The sequence below is a fragment of the Delphinapterus leucas genome, chromosome 3 (assembly GCF_059928025.1).
Source record: "Delphinapterus leucas isolate spDelLeu-1000000601 "Yukka" chromosome 3, BTC_Dleu_Yukka2, whole genome shotgun sequence".
In the NCBI taxonomy this organism is placed as follows: domain Eukaryota; kingdom Metazoa; phylum Chordata; class Mammalia; order Artiodactyla; family Monodontidae; genus Delphinapterus; species Delphinapterus leucas.
Window position 1 is genome coordinate 26,226,955 of NC_143131.1, and position 25,384 is coordinate 26,252,338.

General features: G+C 36.1%; 1 pseudogene; it reads right to left on the minus strand.

The window, feature by feature from the left end:
- Window positions 1-23,916: 23,916 nt before the first annotated feature.
- LOC111169992 (large ribosomal subunit protein eL8 pseudogene) lies at window positions 23,917-24,881 on the minus strand (annotated as a pseudogene).
- Window positions 24,882-25,384: the final 503 nt, after the last annotated feature.

A 25,384-nucleotide genomic window follows, 5' to 3' on the forward strand; every position in this document is an offset into this window, starting at 1 on the left:
TTTTCAAATTTATACAAATATTATCATACTTTGATTAACATTATCATCTGTATAAGAGTTATATTTCTCCAATTAATAAGTCTCATTCATTTTTTTGTCTTTGTTAATCTGAATAACAGCCCCCAAATATTGCCCATGTCCTAATCCCTGGAACCACTGAATGTTACCTTACATGGCAGAAGACACTTTGCAGATGTGACTATCTGACACTGATCAGGAGATTATCCTCAATTATGCAGGCATAAGAATCCTTATAAGAGAGATGCAGAAGGAGTCAGAGTCAGAGGAAAAGGCCATGTGATGTTGGAAGCAGAGACTGGAGTGATGTGCTTTGAAGATGGAGGAAGAGGCCACAAGCCAAGGAATACAGGTAGCCACTAGAAGCTGAAAGGGCAAGGAAACAGAATCTCCAGAAAAAAACCAGCCCCTCAAGTTATTTTAGACTTCTGACCTCCAGAAATGTATATTGATATGTTTGTGTTCTATTAAGCTACTAAATTTGTTGTAATTTGTTACAATAGCATATTTTTGGAAACTAATACACTATCCCATAGTAATATTCATATTTTATTTGATTATTTTTTGTTTCACTTAGTTTTCATAGTTTTAGGTGTAACATTTAGTATCGATTCTTTTATGAGTAGATCAAGCAAACAACAAAAGCCAAGTTTAAAAACACCAATTTGAGGTGAATGCAATCCTTTTGATGTACTATAATTATTCGTATAACGTATTTATCTTAGTTTGAGTGTTCTGTTTCTTTTCCATAGTTTTTGATTTGCATGCTTATCTCCCCACCCTGCCTTCTTCATTTCTATTAGGTTGATATGATTTTTCCATGTGTTGTCTTCTGCTAGCTTGACAGCTACAAATTTAATTCTGTATCTTTGTAATTACCCATAATTTTTCAACATACAGAAACATATCAACTCACAAACTCTAAAGTTATTTGGAAATTTATCCTCTTTTAAATGGAATAACTTAGCCTATTTTAACTACCCACTACATCAGTCCTATCCATTTATCACATATTGATTTTTTATGACCATTGTTTTCTGCATCTCACTCCTTCCTTTTGCATTTTATTCTTACTGAAAAGTATTCTTTAATAGTTGATTCAGCATGAATATGTATGCTCTAAACTGTTTTCACTTTTGTATGTTTGAAAATGTAATTTTACCCTAAATCTTGACTGTTCTTTAGCTCGATGTAGAATTCTAGCTTGACAGTCATCTCAATATTATTGTTGCCAAAGTGATGACAACTCACTGTTGAATGTTATTCCTTGATATGTAATTGGTGTCTTTTGTATAGCTTTTTTTTAAATTTTCTTTTTTATTTAGCATTCAGATATTTCCTTAGAAAATGAATGTATTTATTTTTATTTATCTTAATGGGCTCTCACTGAATTTTAAGCCAGTTTTTCTTCAATTCTAGAAAAACCTGTTATTATATCTTCAAATATTGTAATTCTAATAAGTCATCTAATCTTGACTTCCAGAACTATTTCTGGGTGCTTTAAACATACCATTTATTCTTTTATCTCTTTAACTCTTTGTGTAGATTTCTGGGTAAATTAACCAACACTATCTTCCATACTTCTAATGCTTTCTTTAACTGAATAATTTCTAGAATTCAGCCCAAATACTGTGATACTATTTTTTAATATTCAATGACTATAATTTTCACTCCTAATATTTTTAATTGTTTATTTTTATAAATAATCTGTTTTTGATTAGTATCTGCTATTTCCATATCACAAATTATCATTTTTGTGTATGCTATTTTTTCCATTATCACTTGGAGGAAACTAAACATACTTACTTTAAATTATTTTTAGAGTACCCTATAACTTACACTTATTTTAAGACAAATTGATGACAATTGGATCTTAGTGGGTAGTTTTCTTCAAGCTCTTTGAAGAGGTTTTTTGTTGTAATATTCATCTTGGATGTGAGCATGCTCTTGCTTTCTCTTTCTCAATCTGTGTGTGTGTGTATGTGTGTGTGTGTGTGTGTATCTGGTTATGCTTCCACTATGGTCAACTGCCACTTCACCCCCAGTCTTGTGCATTCCTTCATGAGAATGAGGTTTTCTAGCCTCATATCATATAATTAATGTCATAGGTCTTTTCACTGACACAGTGAACACCTTGGCACAAATCCCATTTTCTGGCCACCTCCTCCTTCTTTCAAACTTATTACTGGCAAAGTTTTATAGATTTGGCAACTCCAGGGAGCTTCCACAGTTTGTCTCTACATTTTAAAGGAATACAGCCCCAGATCCTAATATAAAATGATGGGCCTCACTGAGTCCTCAGTGATATGATGGGAAATTTGGTGATAGTCACCATACTGGAATCAAAATCTCCAAGGCTCTTGCTGAAAATCATGAGCTTAATGGGATTACCCGCCATGTAACACTGTGAGAATAGTTTTCCACTTCTGAACTATAGAGAAATTTGTCATCTTTTGAGCATAGTCATGAATTTATTATACTTTAATATTTGTTCATTATTGCTATATGTTATCTGGGGCTCCAGAGAATTATAGTATGTGCTAATCATACTGTCTCTATTACAATGCAATAGATATCTATATATATATATATTTTTTTCTACTTTGGGTTATTTTTTAGGCCACATTTCCAGAAATGGAATTATTATTTAATTATGAGAATTATGTACTTTCTTAATTCTCTTGATATTACTGCCAAATTTCTATTCTAAATGGTTAACATTCAATTTTGTATTGCTGTTTCTAACGGCACTTTTTATTTTAAACTAAAAATGCTGTAAAGGGCTGACAAATATTTTAATACCATTTTTATCTGACACAGTCATAAAACCTGCTCTAATTCCTGAGGCTTTAAAACATCCTAAGGGTACTATATTGAAGTGTTTTATCCCATTCCCCATAACTGTTGTGCTTATGAAACGCAAGAAATAATTCATGTTTTCTTCTGTTACAATCAACACTGTAAACTGAATTATCTTTAGTCAGAAAATCTGCAATAAGAAGAATAATCCCCAAAGATCAGGGCTGAATGAGTCATCGGTGTGATAGACTGAACTTCCTTGAAGATTTTTGGAGAAACCCACTGATGAATGGAGAAATACAGAATTCTCACAGTGCTGCCAGTATAGGAACTGGGACACAGACACAAGTAAATATACATTCTTAGTAAAATAGAAAATGAAGGGAAATTGTAAAACCTAATACATATTTTTCACACTATAAAAGTAACTGACCCAAAATATATGAAAAATTACTAGTTCATAGCAAAGTGAGAGAACCAAACACACAGTATCAGGAAACTGTTTGCCCTTGGCCAAGAGTTACTTATTAGATTACTTATTTCGTTAAGAAATAAAAATAAAATGTGTTAGTCTATTACTCACTTGATAAATATGACAGTATTTAGCTGGCTTTTATTCACTATATTTACTAACTTCTTTTGGCAACACGCTAACATAGCAAAAGCCTTCCTGAAAGTTTTTCAAGATATTTAGTGATATATAGCATGGGTGAAATAGAATCAAATAAATTCTGCACTCTTTTAGCATGCATTCCAGGACAGTTGCTGAAAATTTGAATGACATAATGAGCCTGACTTGTAGAAGAATGAAAGTGTTACTGTGTCCTTAGTTCTAAGTAAAGAAGTGTGCTAGGGACATGAGAGGAGGAGAGGAACAAAAGGCAAGAGTCTCTTAGTTGAGCTTGGATTGGTTGGTTCCACTGATTCAGGGAACTTGGAAGCTGAGATATAGATGGGAGTACTATTTAGCAGCAAGAACTTCCTTATAAGGGAATGCATGCATTTGGGTCTTAGGACACGAATATTACTTGACTACTCCACCTAGAATTACAGAATCCAAACAACCAATTTCAGCAGCTTTATTTTTCCCCCTCTGTCATAGGAGACGGTGGTTTTGCAAAAACAATTATGATAATGTAATAGACAGAAAGACACCAGCAGACAACAGATCTAGATATTAGTTCCTTTAATGCGATTAAAAACAAAATAATTTTTGCAGTTATGAAAAGATAAAATAGAGTTGACCCTTGAATAACACAGTGATTAGGGGTGCCAAACCTCACAGAGTGGAAAATCTACCTACTGCTATCTCTGCCTCAAAAACAAAGAAGTTGATAAATGATTCACCCAAGGGTAGGAAGCTGAAACAGTTTGGACAGAATCAGGACTCAAACCATACTTTTTTTTTTTATACAGCAGGTTCTTATTAGTTATCTATTTTATACACATCAGTGTATATATGTCAATCCCAATCTCCCAATTCATCCCACCACCAACCCCCCACTTACCCCCTTTCATGTCCATACGTTTGTTCTCTACATCTGTGTCTCTATTTCTGCCTTGCAAACTGGTTCATCTGTACCATTTTTCTAGATTCCACATATATGCATTAATATACGATATTTGTTTTTCCCTTTCTGACTTACTTCACTCCATATGACAGTCTCTAGGTCCATCCACGTCTCTACAAATGACCCAATTTCGTTCCTTTTCATGGCTGAGTAATATTCCATTGTATATATGTGTCACTCCCTCTTTATCTATTTGTCTGTCGATGGGCATTTAGGTTGCTTCCATGACCTGGCTATTGGAAATAGTGCTGCAATGAACGCTGGCGTGCATGTGTCTTTTTGAATTATAGTCAAACCATAATTCTTTTGATTCCACATATTGTGATCTCTAATTGAGCACAAACTTTTCCTCACATTTAGTTAATTTAAACATCTGTAAAATGAAAATACAGGTACCATATTTATTTGGAAAAAAATTCATGTATAATTGGACCCATGCACTTCAAACCTGTGTTTCTCAAGGGTCATCTGTACTTTCTGAAAGACAGAGTGGTACTACTATCTGGGGACTAGCTTCACTGTATTGAAATTCCAAGAAGGCACCCACCTGTAAATGATAATTTCATATCTTTCAAGGGATAAACTTTGCCAATCTCACTTTATGGCAAGGTGATTAAACCATTTTGATTTCTTTTAACGTTACTGGGGACTCTGGCTACCTGCCTGCCTGTCTACCTTTTGCAAATAATTTCAGAACATTACCAAAGGATTACTATAAATTTGAGTGAATCATTTAACTATTTTTCAGGTACACAATTCATTTAAGAGGCTTTGGATTCTGGACAGCCTGAATTCTACTTCTTCTTTTTTTTTTTTTTTTATAAATTTATTTATTTATTTATTTCTGGCTGCATTGGGTCTTCGTTGCTGCGCGGGGGCTTTCTCTAGTGCCAGCAAGTGGGGGCTACTCTTCGTTGTGGTGCGCAGGCTTGACTTCTCTGGTTGTGGAGCATGGGCTCTAGGCAGGCGGGCTTCCGTAGTTTTGGCACATGGGATCAGTAGTGGTGGCTCGTGGGCTCTAGAGCACAGGCTCTGTAGTTGTGGCACATGGGTTTAGTTTGCTCTGTGGCATGTGGGATCTTCCCAGACCAGGGCTCGAACCCATGTCTCCTGCACTGGCAAGCAGATTCTTAACCACTGCACCACCAGGGAAGTCCCCTGAATTGTATTTATGCAGGTGGTATTTCCATCAATGAAAAGCTGTTGGGTGTTTAAAATCAGGCAACTCCAGTTTTATATCCAAGAGTATACAAAAAAGGTCATCAGTCTTGGCAGTTGAACTTTTGAGAAAGAAGAAAAAATTAAATATCACTAAGCAGAGATATGTTATTTTTTCTCTGTGTTTGGATCTCTTTTTCCAATTCATGTTTTTATTAATGATAAATTGAGATAGGTGGGTACGTTTACTATTGGAGTTGGCCTTGCTCTTTGAGATTCTCTGCAGAAAGAAAGGCTGGAAGAGTCCGATCAGGCTCTCTTCTTATTTAATTTTTATGTTAAAGGTCCAAGAGTCTCCAGGCTTACACACATTCCAACCCAGTTGCTCTTTGTTGGTGAGCAGACAACAAAATTTTGAGAAAATTGCCTAGATATCAAGAGGATACACTTTCTTGCTATTTATTCCATAATATATATGGTGTAAAAGGCTGGTTTAAGATTCAGATTCAAGACCTCCTTTTCTTACCTCCCTACCCCCAAATTTTAGGGCAATAAATGCTACTATAAGAACTTGAAAGAGTCCATGTATTTTGAAAGTGCCTATCTTACTCTTGTTTATACTTTCACTCAGAATATCTTCTGGGTTTTAATATTAATATAACCAAGGAACATATGTACATAAATAAACAGCACTAAAGTCTTTGGAATATAGTTTAGGATAAGAACCTTGCTTCTTTTATGCTACCATTCAGTTTATTAAATAAACATTGACATTTATGTCACAGGGTATTCTGCATTTGTTTTCCTCTAAGAGTTTTATAGTATCCGGTCTTACATTTAGGTATTTAATCCTAAATAACTAAATACCTAAATTTTGAGTTTATTTTTGGTGTATGATGTTAAAGTGTTTTAATTTCCTTTTTTTTATATGTAGCTGTCCAGTTTTCCTAGCACCATTTATTGAAGAGACTGTCTTTCCTCCATTGTATAGTCTTGCCTCCTTTGTCATAGATTAATTGACCATAGGTGTGTGGGTTTATTTCTTGGCTTTCTATCCTGTTCCATTGATCTATATTTCTGTTTTTGTTCCAGTACCATATTGTTTTGATGACTGAAGCTTTGTAGTGTAGTCTGAAGTCAGGGATCCTGAGTCCTCCAGCTCTGTTTTTCTTTCTCAAGATTGCTTTGGCTATTTGGGGTCTTTTGTGTCTCCATACAAATTTTAAGATTTTTTCATTCCAGTTCTGTGAAAAATTCCATTGGTGATTTGATAGGGATTGCATTTAATCTGCAGATTGCCTTGGATACTACAGTTGTTTTGACAGTATTTATTCTTCCAATCCAAGAACATGGTATATCTTTCCATCTGTGTCATCTTCGACTTCTTTCATCAGTGTTTTATATAGTTTTCAGAGTATAGGTCTTTTGTCTCCTTAGGTAGGTTTATTCCTAGATATTTTATTCTTTTTGATGTGACGGTAAATGGTTGTTTAATTTCTCTTTCTAATCTTTCATTTTTAGTGTATAGAAATGCAACAGACTTCCATGTATTAATTTTGTATCCTGCAACTTTACCAAATTCATTGATGAGCTCTAGTAGTTTTCTGGTAGCATCTTTAGGATTTTCTATGTATAGTATCATGTCATCTGCAAACAGTGACAGTTTTATTTTTTCTTTTGCAGTGTGTATTCCTTTTACTTCTTTTTCTTCTCTGATTGCCATGGCCAGGACTTCCAAAACTATGTTGAATAAAAGTGGTGAGTGGACATCCTTGTCTTGTTCCTGACAATGCTTTCAGCTTTTCACTGTTGATTATGATGTTAGCTGTAGGTTTGTCATATATGGCCTTTATCATGTTGAGGTAAGTTCCCTCTATGCCTACTTTCTGGAGTTTTTATCATAAATGGATATTGAATTTTCTCAAAAGCTTTTTCTGCACCTATTGAGATGATCATATGGTTTTTGTTCTTCAATTGTTCTTCTAGGATAAATACCACTTGATCATGGTGTATGCTCCTTTTAATGTATTGTTGGATTTGGATTACAAGTATTTTGTTGAGGACCCATCTCCCAGAGTAATGGAAGTAAAAAAACAAATGGGACCTAATTAAACTCAAAAGCTTTTGCACAGCAAAGGAAATGGCAAACAAAACAAAAAGACAACCCACAGAATGGGAGAAAATATTTGCATACATTGAGACTGACAATGGATTAGTCTCTAAAATTTACAAACAGATGATGAGGCTCAGTATCATAAAACCAACCCAATCAAAAAATGGGCAGAAGACCTACATAGACATTTCTCCAAATGGCAGATGGCTAAGAAGCATATGAAAAGATGTTCAACATCATTAATTATTAGAGAAATGCAAGTCAAAACTACAATGGGATATCACCTCACACCAGTCAGAATGGCCATCAGCAAAAAAATCTACAAACAATAAATGCTGGAGAGGATGTGGAGAAAAAAGAACCCTCCTAGAATGTAAATTGGTACTGCCACTATGGAGTATGGTATGGAGGTTCCTTAGGAAAGTAAAAACAGAGCTACCATGTGATCCAGCAATCCTACTCCTGGGCATATATCCAGTGAAAAACATGGTTTGAAAGGATACATGCACCCCAATATTCATTGCAGCACTGTTTACAATAGCCATGACATGAAAGCAACCTAAATGTCCACTGACAGAATGGATAAAGAAGATGTGGTACATATATACAGTGGAATATTACTCAGCCATTAAAAAGAATGAAATAATGCCATTTGCAGCAACATGGATGGACCTGGAGATTATCATCTTAAGTGAAGTAATTCAGATAAAGACAAATATATGATATCGCTTATATGTAGAATCTAAAAAGAATTATACAAACGAACTTACTAACAAAACAGAAACAGACTCACAGACTTAGAAAATGAATTTATGGTTACCAAGGGGGAATGGTGGGGTGGGGGGAGGGACAGATTGGGAGTTTGGGATTGACATATACACACTGCTATATTTAAAAAAATAACCAACAAGGACCTACTGTATAGCACAGGGAACTCTGCTCAATATTCTGTAATAACCTAAGTGGGAAAATAATTTGAAAAATAACAGATACATGTATAACTGAATCACTTTGCTGTACACCTGAAACTAACACATTGTTAATCAACTGTACTCCAATATAAAATAATTTTTTTAAAAAAAGCATTGACAGAGTTGTCTATTATGTACATGCCATTAGAGATATCTTACTTGTAAGGCTTAATCTGTGTCAGACAGTCTTCTATGAAAAAGTTAATGTTATAGCAAATCAAAAGACAGTTTTCAATATAATTCCCATTTTAAAGATGTTAAAAATGAGATATGGAGACATTAATTGACTCTCCCAAGGTAACAGAATTAATAAAATGGGGAGTTGGGATCTGAACTCAGGCAATCTGGTTCTAGAATACTTATTTTGACCACTGAACAATGGAAGATGAACATTACATAGTTTTGTTTCATGTTTTTCCCCCTTGAGAACATTACAATCTATTGATGACAAAGTTTAGGTATGAGATGATCCTTCTAATGACAGATGTCTTGTTTTATTACTATGCTTGCTGCATCACTATTCATTACCTCTCTATCCATCCCAGAATCACAGGCTCTCTAGGATACTATCCCAGACAGATATGACCATCCTAGTTTTTCAACAGAGGAGTCTGGGAAGTGAATCTTCTTATTAATCCCATATTTCTTCTTACTAATCTTACTAAAAGTAATCCCATGCTTACTATTTGCATTCTCTTTCATGAACATACATTCCTCAGGCTGCAGATTCGTCTCTCATTTGCTCTCAACTGTTATAATATATAAACATTAAAATAAATATTATTAAACACTGTTATTTACTTTGGTTTTCTTTCAAGGATATTCCTACATTTCTTATTAGGTAACTACATATTTATTCAATCCTATCTCATGAATCTTCTCTTAAGTTAATTTTAGAGTTCAGAATTGGGCATTATTCTTTAGTCTATTTGTACTCAGTCTAAGGTACAGGAGAAAGACTGCCTCTGGTTTTCCAGGTATGATGTAAATATTTATTGATCTCAATAGTTGATTACTTTTCTAGCAAGGAAATTTGCCAAACTTTCTAGCAAGTTTGCCAAACTTGTCTTTACTATGTAACTAAGTATGTTTGCTTAATTTTATGACTGGCAGAAATTATTTTCATTTCATTTTTATACAATTTGAGAGACTGTTCTTCCAAAATTATACATTTATCTCTGTCTACTGAAATGCATCTTTTAAGATTTTTAACAAGCTGAATTCTTTACCAATGGCATTTTAAAATGTCTTACTCCAAACAATGCTTTTCAAAAATACTAGCTATAAATTTAGATGTAGTTAATTAAGATAGAATCAACATTTTAAATGTAAGAATACTCTATTTCAGTAAAACATAACTTTGTATTATAACTAATATAAGTTGGTACACTGAAGTATAAAGATTTTCTAATATTTTGGAAATCATAATGATGGCATTAGCTGTGTAGCTTTATAAATCTTGCCTAAACACTCTGAGTAAATTAAGATATTAGACTAGATAATCCCTTAAGATAATTTGATATGTTATCAATGCCAGTCTATCCACATAATGCCAGCTTGTACATAAACTATATAGTTTGAGGGAATTATCCATCATGTGGAGCTTTGTGAAGTAATTCAAACCATCATGGAGACACTCAGAAATTTCACAGTATGATCTCACCACATCTAATGCCGGAAAATAAAAATGGACTAAACTAAAATAATGATATTAAGAATTGTCTCTGAATTTATCTTACATCAATATCTGCCCTCTGACACTTGACATTTTTTATTATCCTTCTTCTGATTGTGACAAAATCTTTTAGACAAGATGCTCTCCCGAGTTGATTCATACACTCTTGTTTCCTATCCTTCTTGATACTGCATTTGAAAGGAAAACTTAAGAAGTTTTGCTCACTTTCTCTTGTTTCAGCACCTCTATTGTACTGTGTCTTGGCACATTCTGTTCTCTCTGAGTAAAATACTTTTTCTCCCCTTAGATCTATGTCTTCTCAGACTGAGAAGCAATATATTTACAGTTGTTGTGATTACTATATGAGTTAGTGTATTGGAACAGTACCTGATGTATATGTGATATGTTAACTGTTAGAGAAAAGGGGGAAAAGCTACATTAAAATAATGTGGCATACCCCTTTCTTAGATAGAGTTTGGTGAACATTATTAGACATCTTGTCATCATATAATACTTGATGGATTTCTTTTTTATCTTCTCTGCTGGACAGTGAGCTACTCGAGAGCTGGTACTATGGCTCATTCATCTCCACATCATCAATGCTTAATACAATGGCACCAATGGAGTTTAGTGGTTTCAAGTAACAGATAAAACTCAGTTGAGAGATCTTAAATTTTATTCATCTGAATTGCTCACCAATAATTTTTGTGAAAAAAACACTTATGTTGAGAGAAGTATAATTACTGCTTCCAAGTTTTCCTCGAGCTTAATTCAATTCCATGTCAAATTGTTTTTCTTCTCAAAGTAAGATATACTGGGGTACTTGAGATATACTGACTCATATTTAACTTATATTTCTGAATGAATTAAATCAGGGGTCAACAAACACTCTTTCTGTAAAAAACCCAATAGTAAATATTAGAAGCTTTGTGGGCCATACGATCTCTGTCACAACTACTCAACTCTGCTGTTGCAGTGAGAAATGAGCCATAGACAATAAATAAATGAGAGTACAACTGTTCAGTCACACTTTATTTATAAAAATGGGCAGTGGGCCAGAATTAGCCCATGAACCATAGTCTGCTGAGCACCTGGATTAAATCAATAAATTGTTTATACTAAAAGCTGCGACTTCACTGCATGGTGTTAGGTTAATTGACTTATCTAGTTCTCATTAAGGTATATAAATGCTTTGTCCTCATTTGTTATAATATCTTGTAAAATAAAGAGTTTGGATTAAATCAGTTTCCTCAAAAGGCTATGTCAAAATACATTGATAAGTGCTACTTGAATAAAAATTATGTGATTAATGCATTTAGAATAAGGCATTTAATTAGTTCTCTTTACTATGTGTTGCAATATGTATTAATATGCTTAGACTTTATAACTGTCTAATTGGAGATACAGTAGTCAATGTCTCCCAAACCTATTTGATAAGAAAAAATTTTTTCCAATAACCATTTCACTGGACTAGTATCCAAGGGAACATATCTTGGAGAACACTGGAAAATACGAACACTACTATGCCTTTAAGCTCTGACTTTCTACTTAATATGAAATTCAAACAAATTTTTTCAGAATATAGTGCCTCATTTATTAGAAACAATGATGGTCACTGTTTCAACAGGGAAGATGGGACCTTTTAACATTTTTAGAATCTTTCCATAGGGAACTTCTTACGATCAATAGGGGTAGTCTCATTTTCTTTCCTCAGAATCTCACCTGATTTCAACCATTTCTTGGGGAAAAAATGTCCTGGCTATTCATTATAATTTATTGTAATCTTTTCTCTTTGTTATCTCTTCTGGGAAAGACTGTAATTATCTTCAAATATTAATTTTTCTCTTCTTTCTTTAGTCTTTGAACTCCCACATTTTAGTTGAGTAAATGAGCCCCTAGTTGGAGATTATATTCACAGCCTCCATTGCAGCCAGCCTGGAACGCGTGTTTAAATTCTGGGAACTAGGATACTGGCTCCTCCCAGGTCACCTTCATTGAATGGAAACTGCTGGTCCTCCATTTCCTCTTCTCCCGTCTGCGGGCTGAGAAGTGGACATGGTTGTGGTGAACCACCTCTGGTCATGTCGCGAGGCGACTGGCAGTAGGGGCCTGAACAACAAAGTACAAGAAGCCCCGATGCCTACCTGACCTGATGGAGCAAAGAAACCTATCACCTTGCCACTCCTAGAACGTCATGCTTAACACAAAAGAGAAGTAAACTTCTATCTTATTTATACCACTGGCATTTTTTTTTTGATGTAGTTAAACAAATAACCTTAGTAATATACTTTAAAAATGTCAGAATTTGGGGCTTCCCTGGTGGTACAGTGGTTGAGAGTCCACCTGCCGATGCAGGGGACACGGGTTCATGCCCCGGTCTGGGAAGATCCCACATGCTGCAGAGCAGCTGGGCCCGTGAGCCATGGCCGCTGAGCCTGCGCGTCCGGAGCAAGTCAGAATTTGGAATTATTTCTGTTTCTGCTTTATAGTCCACTGTGCTGACTCTGGTCTACTGGTCAGAACTACCAATCAAACTGGCTTATAACCTTAACCCATACTTTTCCCTGTAGACTGGTAACACCCTGGTATTACAACTGGACCACCTCCGATGGAACCAACCTAGAGGAAAGTCTGGATTACCTATATGGAATCATAATTTCATAGATTAGGTTCTATAGTAGAAACAGAGACATTCTTCTCTTTCTATGTTTAGTCAGATGGTGACACATATTTTATTATCTGCATGTACTTTGGCAGAAACCACTTCTCTTTCATCAACTACTTTGGATCATTTACGTACAAGACTGACAAAGGGGAGATATATTTGAACAAACATCTGTGAATATGTTTCTGTGTATGTGCATTTAACTGCACAGCATTTTCTGAATTACCTATTTTTTTAATTTTTTTAAGATGTTGGGGGTAGGAGTTTATTAATTTATTTATTTTTGCTGTGCTGGGTCTTCGTTTCTGTGCGAGGGCTTTCTCTAGTTGTGGCAAGCGGGGGCCATTCTTCATCGCAGTGCACGGGCCTCTCACTATCGCCACCTCTCTTGTTGCGGAGCACTGGCTCCAGATGCGCAGGCTCAGTAGTTGTGGCTCATGGGCCTAGTTGCTCCGCGGCATGTGGGATCCTCCCAGACCAGGGCTCGAACCCGTGTCCCCTGCATTAGCAGGCAGATTCTCAACCACTGTGCCACCAGGGAAGCCCACATACTATTTTTGGTTATCCGTGCTTCTGTAGTCTTCCATCAGCATAGATAATCAAATGTGTTCAGTTAACAAACATGCATGTCTGGAAGGCATTAATAAAGCTTGCAAAATGCATTAGTACGTATTATTTTTATGCTGAATGGAATTAACTAGAAAGATTAGTGTACATGTTAAAGAAATACGGAGCAATTTGATTACAGCTCCCTGTGGTTACAACGTTTTATATGAACAATAACAAAATCTTAGGTGAAACATGATTATAATTTTTTATTGCAGTAAATAGTCCATCTGATGGCTGTTACTTGAATTAATAAAATTCAAAAATCTGTATTTTATTATAATGAAGATTCATTCACATAATTACTTATCTGCATAAACTTTAGATTCAATATAGGAAACAGGCAATTCAAGTGCTATCACTAATAAGAAAAAAAGTTTTAAAAATTAAACCTTTGATTCTAGCTTGATTTTATCCCTTTGCATCCAATTTTATAAACTAATATATTATGCACATTTTGGAAATTTTATGGCTTTTTATTTTTAAAAATAACCTAAATGCCACATTAACAATTTTTAAAAACCCAACTCAATTATAGATGCGTAAGTTCATTTCGGGATATATATATTATGAGTTGGGAAATGTCATCACATCCTTCATCTTCACATTTTTTATGGCTTCCCGTGGTGAACACCTGTGGCTTGTTGGCAGTGAGTTTGCTTCTCAGGACTATTAAGCACTCTATATTTTTAGAGTGGATCAACTCAGAGTTATTTAACACAGGTGTTTCTATAATTATGATACATTGGGAAATCTATAGTGCTCAATAGCTTTCAGGTTCCCACTTCTACCAGGGTGATAAAATCCTCTGTCCCTTATGCAGTGCAGCTTCACTGACATATTAATAGAAAGTTAAACATAAGTTTGCTTAATTGACTTTTAATAAACTAGGCAGATACTTCCTTTTAAACATTTGACATTTAGTAACACATAGAATAGTTTTTGCAAGTGGATTATTTTCATAAGGCAGGCCAAGTTACCTCAAATATCTTAAAGAAATATCAGATATTATATTTAAAGACTATACTGATCATATATTTACATTAATAGAATTTTTGGAGCCCATTTATTTTATGCACTATTGCATGTACTTTGCCTTGGAATACATTTATATATCTGGCATACCCACTTAATTTTTACATTCCAAAATATAAAAGAAATACTTTAATATTATATGTTGTGGAAAATATAATATGCACATGTGTGGGCTTAATTTTAAGGCAGAGCATACATAGAGAGCAGTTATCTTCAGACAAATAAAATTATCAATCCTAGCCAATCTCCTCCATCTGATTTTAGATATCTCAAAACTTTGCTTTAAAGCCATTAGTACTGCAGTATGGTCTACACTGACTTTTAGATTCTTAGCAATAGAAACACTTGAATGTGACACCACCAAAGGTAAATATCTTTCTCAAAGAAACATGAATTTATAGGGAACTCATTTGGTTTAGTAGTACCCTAATGTCACCTTCACTTTCATATTCAGTACTTCCCCTCGTCCCATCCCCTCTGAAGTGGAGGTGAGGGGCTTGTTCAAATTAATTACCAACACTAATAACAAGGGAGAGGAGGGGAGAACTGTGGCCTCAGCAACCTTGGTGTATGCATGAATTGACTCCGTGGTGGAGCCGCCGCTGGGGCTTTGGACTCTGTTTCATTCAGGTTTGCATGCCTTTGCCTAAATAAGTCACGGGATAAATAGCAAGCACCTAATCAATATTGCCAAGTACGTGTCTGGGTAAATGGTAGCTGAAGAGAGAGTCCTCAGCCCTCCTGAGATTCTCAGACCCTTCTGTCTTTACAAACGTTTCCAGAACATCATGGTGATTCCTTCTGCTACTATCGCTGCTGACAACTCTATCTGCACTAACAGATAAGAACATCATTCAGAAAAAAAAACAGCAAAAAGTTACAGTATAGATATTGAACAACAGAAGCACTATAACGTCTTCAACACCTGATGGACAAATAACATAAAACAGAGGAGTTAACAACCATAAAAAGTAATACTCTAGACCTCATATCCTCCTCTGGGCCTCCCCTCCCCCCAAAATTCAGTTTGATGAATAGTGTTTTTATAGTTCTAATAATGTAATAGCAAGTTTTGATTTTCCTGCATTCGTAGGCTAACATGAGTCTGCAAAGACAACACCATTTATTTTGACATATAATTTTACTTTATTTTTTGGTATGTCTTTCTACCATGACGTTGGATGACATTTAACTTTATAAATAAGGTTTAGTTTAAATTTTCCAGAAAAACTGTGTGAATGAACTAAAATAAATAAAAAGGCAGATTCTCTTCTCAGCTTTACTGAGGAACACGATAAGCACCAGAGACCAAACAGAAAAAGTGAGACTTCTCTCCTTACTCACAATAGTTGTTTCATTCTCTTGCTGGAAATGTCCTCATCTCTAGCATCTTTTATATGTCTTTGCCTATCAAAATGGACTTCAGTAAAGAAGTATCTATCAGCTCTTTATACTTTCAAGTGATTGAAGGTGGAAAATATCACTCCCAAGGAACTACATGCTAACTCACCTTTAAAAAATGCAAGAGGGAAGAGATATGGGAACATATGTATATGTATAACTGATTCACTTTGTTATAAAGCAGAAACTAACAAACCATTGTAAAGCAATTATACTCCAATAAAGATGTAAAAAAAAAAGAAAAAAGAAAAATGCAATAAGCTGTCTTCTATTGATGGGGCTTCGGTTGAGCAATGCTGTGGGAAGGGCGGTTAGTCAAGTGCTTTAAGGGAAGACTTTTCATCAGGAAGTGGAAAAACATTGCCCTGGAAAACAGTTTTAAGCATTGAGGCACTAGAGTTCTAATGTCTCTTTGTAAGAAATGTGAAGGCCAGGTATATTCATGTTTTCCTTTTTTATCACCCTCTGGCCATTCTACTCCATTGAATGTACCTTCTATTCATTTCAGACTATTATAACTTCCCAAGTGTCACTGCAGACTTGCAAATATTTTTTTTCTGTTTTCTCTGCTTATAACACAGGTCTCCTGGAGTATCCTGAGTAACTACTGTGCATCTTCAAAATTAAATTTAAATGTTTCTTTCCCTGACTTCATCCCTTCATTAATTCCTATTTCCCATCAAACTCTTCGCTGATTAATTTTAGTCTTTCAGCACTGTATAAATACCTGCAGTTTACTTCTCATCAATGTTCTTGTAACTCTTCATTTGCTTCCCAACACATTAAACTTAAAGCCAGGAGCCATATCTTCTTTGCCTTTGTTTCTCAAGGACCATGAAAACAGTATTACTAAAATCTTTGAAGATATGATAACTATTCTGCAATGTTCTTGTCTTTTGTGTGTTTCTTTACAGTTTGTCAACTTTAATAAAGTATCTTGGATTATTTTAGCTTTTTCCCTACCGCTTTTTTAAGAAAAACTTTAATGCCTATTTGTTAATGTTTAGATTTAGAATAAGATTTTGTCTCACCTACCAGGAAATGTCTATAACTTCTTTCTTTATTCTACCTTCTCTGGAAATTTTAATGTGTTCTACCAAAGATGTCTATTAAAATTGAAGTTTAAAATGGACGCAGTTATTTGTATTATTTAGTAAAATATCCTAATTTGGGTAAATTTGTTTAAATGGCTTCAGTGAAAGCAGAGGTTTTCTGTTTTCTAAATAATCTCCATACTCTAACTTCCTTTGCTTTTAATGGTAATTTTTTCTTATCTCCTCATTTCCATTCTAGGACTTTGTAGAATTAATTGTTGCCATCAAATTAACAATGACCATTGTTTTTTGTCTTTAAATACTAGGAAATTCATAAAAGGGCATGAACTGGAGGCATGTATGCAAGTGTACTTAAGAATCTATGTGCTGTCAACAAATACATCTGGTCCTTAATCCCTGCTGTGACAATAAAAGCTGCCTATTCTGCAGAAAGAAATTTAAGTTCAGATGTGAGCTCTTCCACTTTAAAAGAGAAAGAAAAACTTATTTAAGCATCACAGTTATACAACAGGAAAAATATATCTTTTCAGCACCATGTAGCAAACACTTATATATCCCCACTCATCCTGTGTCAAAATTTTGTCCCTCTTTCTTAAAGCGAAACATAAATATCTAGTACACCTAACCTTCTAAATTATAGCAGTAGTGCCAAATCTTTATCTGTGAGTTCCTGTTCACCAAATATATTTTAAGTGCATGGGTTATCTTGTTCTCACAACAAACATGTAGTTAGAAATCCCTTTACAGAGAGGTAAATTGAGGTTTAGAAAAGAAAAATAACTTGCTTGAGGTAACACACCTGGTTAGTGGTAGAGCTAACATTTAAACCCAGATAGCCAACCTCCAAAGTCCCCACTTTTAAACGAAATACCACACATCCCCTAACACTATATTCGATTGCTGTTTGATCCTGGACCCACATTTTTACTAGTCTTCATACTATATGTTAATATTTGGACATTAACATCAAATCAAATGCTTTCATATACAGCATTAATGATAAACTTGATGGTGACCTTAGCAGATTGTTCATAAATAAGATTTGACTGTTAAAATTCCTCAATTGGTGTGTCCTTCCTGACTGATTTAACTGCTGAAACAACTAATGCAGCGTTTCTTTTCCTCTCTTAAGATACTATTGAGTGATTTATTGCTAAGCACAGGTTTTTAGTGTGAAAAGTTTTCTGATATATTTGATGAATTGGGCCTAGGAAAAAAACACCTCTCTTAAACACCGTTTTCTGAATCAACCGAGTATGATATTAGGTTCAGAGAGAAGTGCTGTCTCCATTGGGACCACATATCTCTTTGATTTGAGTAGTCTTCCTGGCTACCCTGGTCAGGATGAATTATGGTGTGGAAAAGCTTGTATCAGGAGATATAAGCAGTCAGAGAGAGAAGGATAAACAGAAAGTCATTTTTAAGCCAAAATGATCCCCATTATTTTGGTTCATTGCTGGATTATGTATTTTCTTGCAATGAAAAAGGAAATTACTTACCTCCCAAATATACTGTTAATTATAATGTGGGGTCATTAAGAGGTAGAACACAATTTTAGATTTATATGTATAAGTGTGGAGAAGCTGCTGCCCACTTTCACATAGCAGTTAATAATACAGACACTATTAGAACTCAAGAATATCAATTCCACATCTGCAGTTTTGGACTGTTTTCCTAACTGTCTCCATCCTTGAACTTTGTCAAACTGAAGTTCCCTACAATAATATTTAAATTTGATAACTAGGTATTATAAACAGAACAATTGGTAAAATGTTTTTGTTTTAAATGAATTCAGTATTTTCCCTAAAATATCTTATTCTGAAATATTGAGGGTAAAATAAAAACAGAACAAACAAAAAGTATATAAAATATTCCATTTGTTTGTGATTTTTAATTCTCATGTCCTAAAGCTTAACATTTAATCAGCAGAATGCTTCATTTAAAATATAAATCTGATCATGTCATTTTTCTTCAAAAGACTACAACATTCATCTGTTGATGGACACTTAGGTTGCTTCCATGTCCTGGCTATTGTAAGTAGAGCTGCAATGAACATTTTGGTACATGACTCTTTTTGAATTATGGTTTTCTCAGGGTATATGCCCAGTAATGGGATTGCTGGGTCGTATGGTAGTTCTATTTGTAGTTTTTCAAGGAACCTCTATACTGTTCTCCATAGTGGCTGTATCAATTTACATTCCCACCAACAGTGCAAGAGTGTTCCCTTTTCTCCACACCCTCTCCAGCATTTACTGTTTCTAGATTTTTTGATGATGGCCATTTGGACCAGTGTGAGATGATATCTCATTGTAGTTTTGATTTGCATTTCTCTAATGATTAATGATGTTGAGCATTCTTTCATGTGTTTGTTGGCAGTCTGTATATCTTCCTTGGAGAAATGTCTACTTAGGTCTTCTGCCCATTTTTGGATTGGGTTGTTTGTTTTTTTGTTATTGAGCTGCATGAGCTGCTTGTAAATTTTGGAGATTAATCTTTTGTCAGTTGCTTCATTTGCAAATATTTTCTCCCATTCTGAGGGTTGTCTTTTGGTCTGGTTTATGGTTTCCTTTGCTGTGCAAAAGCTTTGAAGTTTCATTAGGTCCCATTTGTTTATTTTTGTTTTTATTTCCATTTCTTTAGGAGGTGGGTCAAAAAGGATCTTGTTGTGATTTATGTCATAGAGTATTCTGCCTATGTTTTCCTCTAAAGGTTTGATAGTGTCTGGCCTTACATTTAGGTCTTTAATCCATTTTGAGTTTATTTTTGTGTATAGTGTTAGGGAGTGTTCTAATTTCATACTTTTACATGTACCTGTCCAGTTTTCCCAGCACCACTTATTGAAGAGGCTGTCTTTTCTCCACTGTATATTCTTGCCTCCTTTATGAAAGATAAGGTGACCATATATGCGTGGGTTTATCTCTGGGCTTTCTATCCTGTTCCATTGATCTATATTTCTGTTTTTGTGCCAGTACCATACTGTCTTTATTACTGTAGCTTTGTACTATAGTCTGAAGTCAGGGAGTCTGATTCCTCCAGCTCCATTTTTCATTCTAAAGATTGCTTGTGGCACATATATACAATGGAATATTACTCAGCCATAAAAAGAAATGAAATTGAGTTATTTGTAGTGAGGTAGATGGACCTACAGTCTGTCATACAGAGTGAAGTAAGTCAGAAAGAGAAAAACAAATACTGTATGCTAACATATATATATGGAATCTAAGGAAAAAAAAAAGGTCATGAAGATCCTAGGGGTAAGATGGGAATAAAGGCACCGACCTACTAGAACATGGACTTGAGGATATGGGGAGGGGAAGGGTAAGCTGTGACAAAGTGAAAGAGTGGCATGGACATATATACACTACCAAACATAAAATAGATAGCTAGTGGGAAGCAGCCGCATAGCACAGGGAGATCAGCTCGTTGGTTCGTGACCACCTAGAGGGGTTGGATAGGGAGGGTGGGAGGGAGCAAGATGCAAGAGGGAAGAGATATGGGAACATATGTATATGTATAACTGATTCACTTTGTTATAAAGCAGAAACTAACACAGCATTGTAAAGCAATTATACTCCAATAAAGATGTTAAAAAAAAAAAAAGACTGCAACAGTTTCCCATTACACTTAGAATAGACTAAAACTAAGATCTTTCTCAAGATGCAAGGGAGAATTTTGGAAATTTTTCGAAGTGCTCTGTTTATCCTACTGACTATGACACACTGTATTTGGTAAGGCGAGAGAGCAGGAGTTCTGAAATTCAAAGACAATACCACACAACAAAGAATTGCCCTGCATGTTTCAGTATTTTTTATTGTCTGGCTTAGACCCAAACACCACTTTAAATGTAAATTACTTTCCCATTCAGAGAAGACAAAAATTATGCAAATCAGGTGAAGTTAGGACTGTGTTTTCATCAAAACTTTGCCAAGCAAGCATTGTTCACTTTTTTGAGCAATCAGAAAGCCGTAACCCAAAGTGTCTGTAGTGCTGAGTTGCCAATACAGACTACAGGCATAGCTGCAAGGGTCACAGTAATTCTACATATGAGGGCAAGCATCTAGCAGCTTTATTGTGTCATAAAGTATAGTTGTGCCTTTGTATTGAAATGCATACTTTTATAGGTTACTTTATTTTTATTTTTTCTTCATATTACTGTTAGGATAGTATATTACCTTTAAAAACACTATGCATACATTGGTTAAACAATCTATGGTTTTCATTTAAAGATGGTAAAAAAATGTAGAGAAGGAAAAAAAAAACTTTTTCCTCCACCCTCCTAGTTTCTCTGGCTGGGGCCCTGTGAATTAGACTGACAAAAGACAGATTAACAAGAGAAGAAACAAATGGAGTTTACTAGAGTGTGTAGTGTGCATCCTTGCAGGAGAAACTCAGTGATGAGTAACTTAAAGGAATGGTTAGAAATTTAGCTTATCTAGAATGTTAACGATAAATGTGTAGAGAAGTGACAGACAAAAGAAAAGACTTTAGGCTTCCAATGTGGCAAACTGTGGGAAGGCAAACATATGGGGGAAATTAATGGAGTAATGTTTATGCTGGTCCATTTCAGTGCCAACTTTTCCTCTTCATTGTGGTCTTGAAACTTCCCAGGAGAGGGGATATATGGCAATCCTCATATCTCAAAGGTTTAGTCAGATAAGGGAAACTCTGGGAAAGCTTCTTTTCCCTCTGTTGAACTTCAAATGCTTTTAGCTCAAAACAACGGGCATATTTTGGCGTGTCATATTCCAATCCCCTGTTTTATATATACACACACACACACACACATTTGTCAAAAGCAGAGGTGCTCAATTCAATACATTCAGGAAGAACTGTCTCTCACACCTTCTCTCCCTGGCTGACATTAAGACTTAAACTGCTATCATCTTTATTAGTTACTAAGTTCCAGCCATATTATTCTCCTTGTATTTTTTTTTCTTTTTTTTTTTTTCTTTTTTTGCGGTACGCGGGCCTCTCACTGTCGTGGCCTCTCCCGTTGTGGAGCACAGGCTCCGGACGCACAGGCTCAGCGGCCATGGCTCACGGGCCCAGCTGCTCCGCGGCATGTGGGATCTTCCCGGACCGAGGCACGAACCCGTGTCCTCTGCATCAGCAGGCAGACGCTCAACCACTGCGCCACCAGGGAAGCCCTCTCCTTATATGTTTTGAACACTCTCCTAATCATGCTCCTACCTCAAGGACTTGTACTTGTTGTTCCCGCTACCTGGAATGCTGGAGCCTCAAACAGTCACATAGCTATCCCCTCCTTTTCATCAAGGTTTTATTTAAAAGTGACTTTATCTGAGAGGAGTACTTTGTCAGTTCTAGCGAAAAATAGCAACTCTCTGTCACTACTTATTGTCCTCTCTGCTTCCTATATCCCCATAGCATTTATCACCACTCTACAGCATGACATGTAATGGTATGAGCTTCTTGAACTAATTTTTTGTCTCTTTCTTTCTCTTTCTCATTAAATATAAATTTCTTAAAAACCTGTAGAGTTAATTTATCTACAATCATATATATATATGTATACACACACACACACACACATTCAACTCTTCCCGTTTCTAAAGGCACAATGCAATGGAAGTGTGAAAGAGAACAGTGACAAGGAATGCCTGGATTAACATTTCCCAAATGTTTTACATTTAGGGGCAAAACAGATTCACACCTAGTTTAAAGGACAGTCAAAGATCTACTATAAATGGGACTCAAAATATCATCTGAGTGAACGCACAATCAGCAAAGTATTTGAAGCACGAATTACAAGGACAGGGAAGCATCTTTGGTAAAGATGCTGATAGAGACCTTTTAACGGTTCTACAGAAAAACAAGGTGACATTGGTTTTATTGAAAGGAAAAATATTAGCCTCTAGTATTTTTAAAATGCAGACAAATTACAGGTTTAGAGTCAAGAGTCTATTGCATCTCTGCATACTGAATGACTGTTGAGAAATAAGTACTTTCTTGAAATGATATTGAAAAGCACAGTGTAAGCTTTTGTAAAGAATATGTGAGAGGACTTCCCTAGTGGCACAGTGGTTAGGAATCCGCCTGCGACATGGGTTTGAGCCCTGGTCCGGGAAGATCCCACATGTCATGGAGCAACTACTGCCCGTGGGCCACAACTACTGAGCCTGCGCTCTAGAGACCACGAGCCACAACTACAGAAGCCTGTGCGCCTAGAGCCGGTGCTCCACAAGAGAAGCCACCACAACAAGCGAAGCCTGCGCACCACAACGAAGAGTAGCCCCTGCTCTCTGCAACTAGAGAAAGCCCACATGCAGCAATGAAGACCCAACACAGCCAAAACTAAACTAAATAAATAAATTTATTTATTTTTTAAAGTCTTAAAAAAAAAAAAGAACATGTGAGAAAGATAAAAAGGAGAAGGGTATAATTCTTGATCTAAAATGAAGAACCAGGGAAGTGAATATCAAAAATAGCATATACACCAAAGTTAGCTATCAATTGATTATTTTTTGGGACTTCCCTGGTGGCGCAGTGGTTAAGAATCTGCCTGCCAATGCAGGGGACATGGGTTCAAGCCCTGGTCCGGGAAGATCCCACATGCCACAGAGCAACTAAGCCAGTGCACCACAACTACTGAGCCTGTGCTCTAGAGCCCATGAGCCACAACTACTGAAGCCCATGCACCTAGACCTGTGCTCTGCAACAAGAGAAGTCACCGCAATGAGAAGCCTACACACCACAACAAAGAGTAGCCCCCGCTCGCCGCAACTAGAGAAAGCGCGCGCGCAGCAACAAAGACCCAACACAGCCAAAAACAAACAAATAAATGTACAAAAGAAATCAATGGATTATTTTAACATGTGTAAGCCATACGTGTTAACGGAAATACTCTATGCTAGTTTTTTTTTTCTTTTTTTCCTCAATCAATACTGGCTGAAGGAGAATTTGTATTTTATGTACAGAAAACTCAACAGTATACATTAAGCCCAGTTTGGTGGCCAGTTCCTTGCCTTTTGCCTTTTCCAGCTTGGCAATGCGAGCCACCAATTTCAGATCCAGGACATGGCCTCCCCCAGTGACAGCGGACCTCATCATATCTGTCACTGTAACTGGTCCTGATAGCTTCCACCTGCTTAGCCAGAGATCCTTTGTCTTCTCAGTTAACTTGTGTGAAGGTGATGGTGATAGGTCTTGCTGTGGACTAGATGCCCCAGCCTGGCCTTCCCCTTGATAACGCAGTAGGAAACACCCACTTTAAGATACAGGACGGAAGAAGATAACCAGCCCAACGGGACCCAAATCATGTGCAGTCACTACCAGTTGAGCCTTCTTGTTCTCCACCAAGGTGGGGGCAGTATTAACCCCTGCTCGAAGAACAGGTGGCCTCTTCGTGGGGGCATCCCCTTTGCTGGCAGCTTTTTTCTCAGGCGGAGTCAACAATCTCTTGCTTTCTGTCTGATATGTACTTGTGGGCCAGCTTTAGCAGCTGTGTAGCTGTTTGGCTGTCCAAGGGTTGGTTAACTGGGTGAACTGGTTAACTGCAGGAGGCACTTTCAACTGCTCATAGAGGACAGCCCTTTGCCACTGCAGTTCAATGCAGCTTGGCCATTTCACAAATAGGTGAAGTGCCTTTTGGGTTGGAAGTCTCGCCCAGTGACAAAATTCTTAGGCCTTTCCTCGAACAGGGGATTTACCACCTTCTTGGCCTCCTGCTTCTTCACGACAGCAGGGACGAGGGCTAGCTTCACAATAACTCTGTCAAGTAAATGCCAATATTTTCCACTGTTACCAAAATGAAAATAGCATAAAATCACGTAACTGATATGTAGTGAGACCAGGATTTGGACACAATTTGACAGTCACCAGAGATGATCATTTTAATTGTGAAATATAAATAACCATGTATAGTAAATTTTTAAAAAATCGATTCTTTTACAAACAGTCCACGAAAAGAAATGAGAATACTCAATGTTCTTTTTGAGACACTATGCCTGACATTCATAACACATACTCCTATCATGAAGGAATAATCCCTAGTTATTCATAGACATCTGGAAACTTTGGAAAACCCAAACCAACGGTACAGTTTATAAAAAGAATGAAGGGGGAAAAAGGAGGGAAAGAGGGAGGAAGGGCAGAGCCAAGTCATTTTATAGCATTTAGTCTGTAAAACTCTTACTCATTCTTTGTGACCAAATTAAAATATCTCCTCCCTCAAAAGTTTTCCATCACCAGTGCATTTTTTGTTCCTGGTTCCCCTGTGCTACCACGATATTTTCTTCAAATTACTGCAGTAGCACAAAAATTCTTACCTAACATTAGTTATATAATAAACTGTGCTATT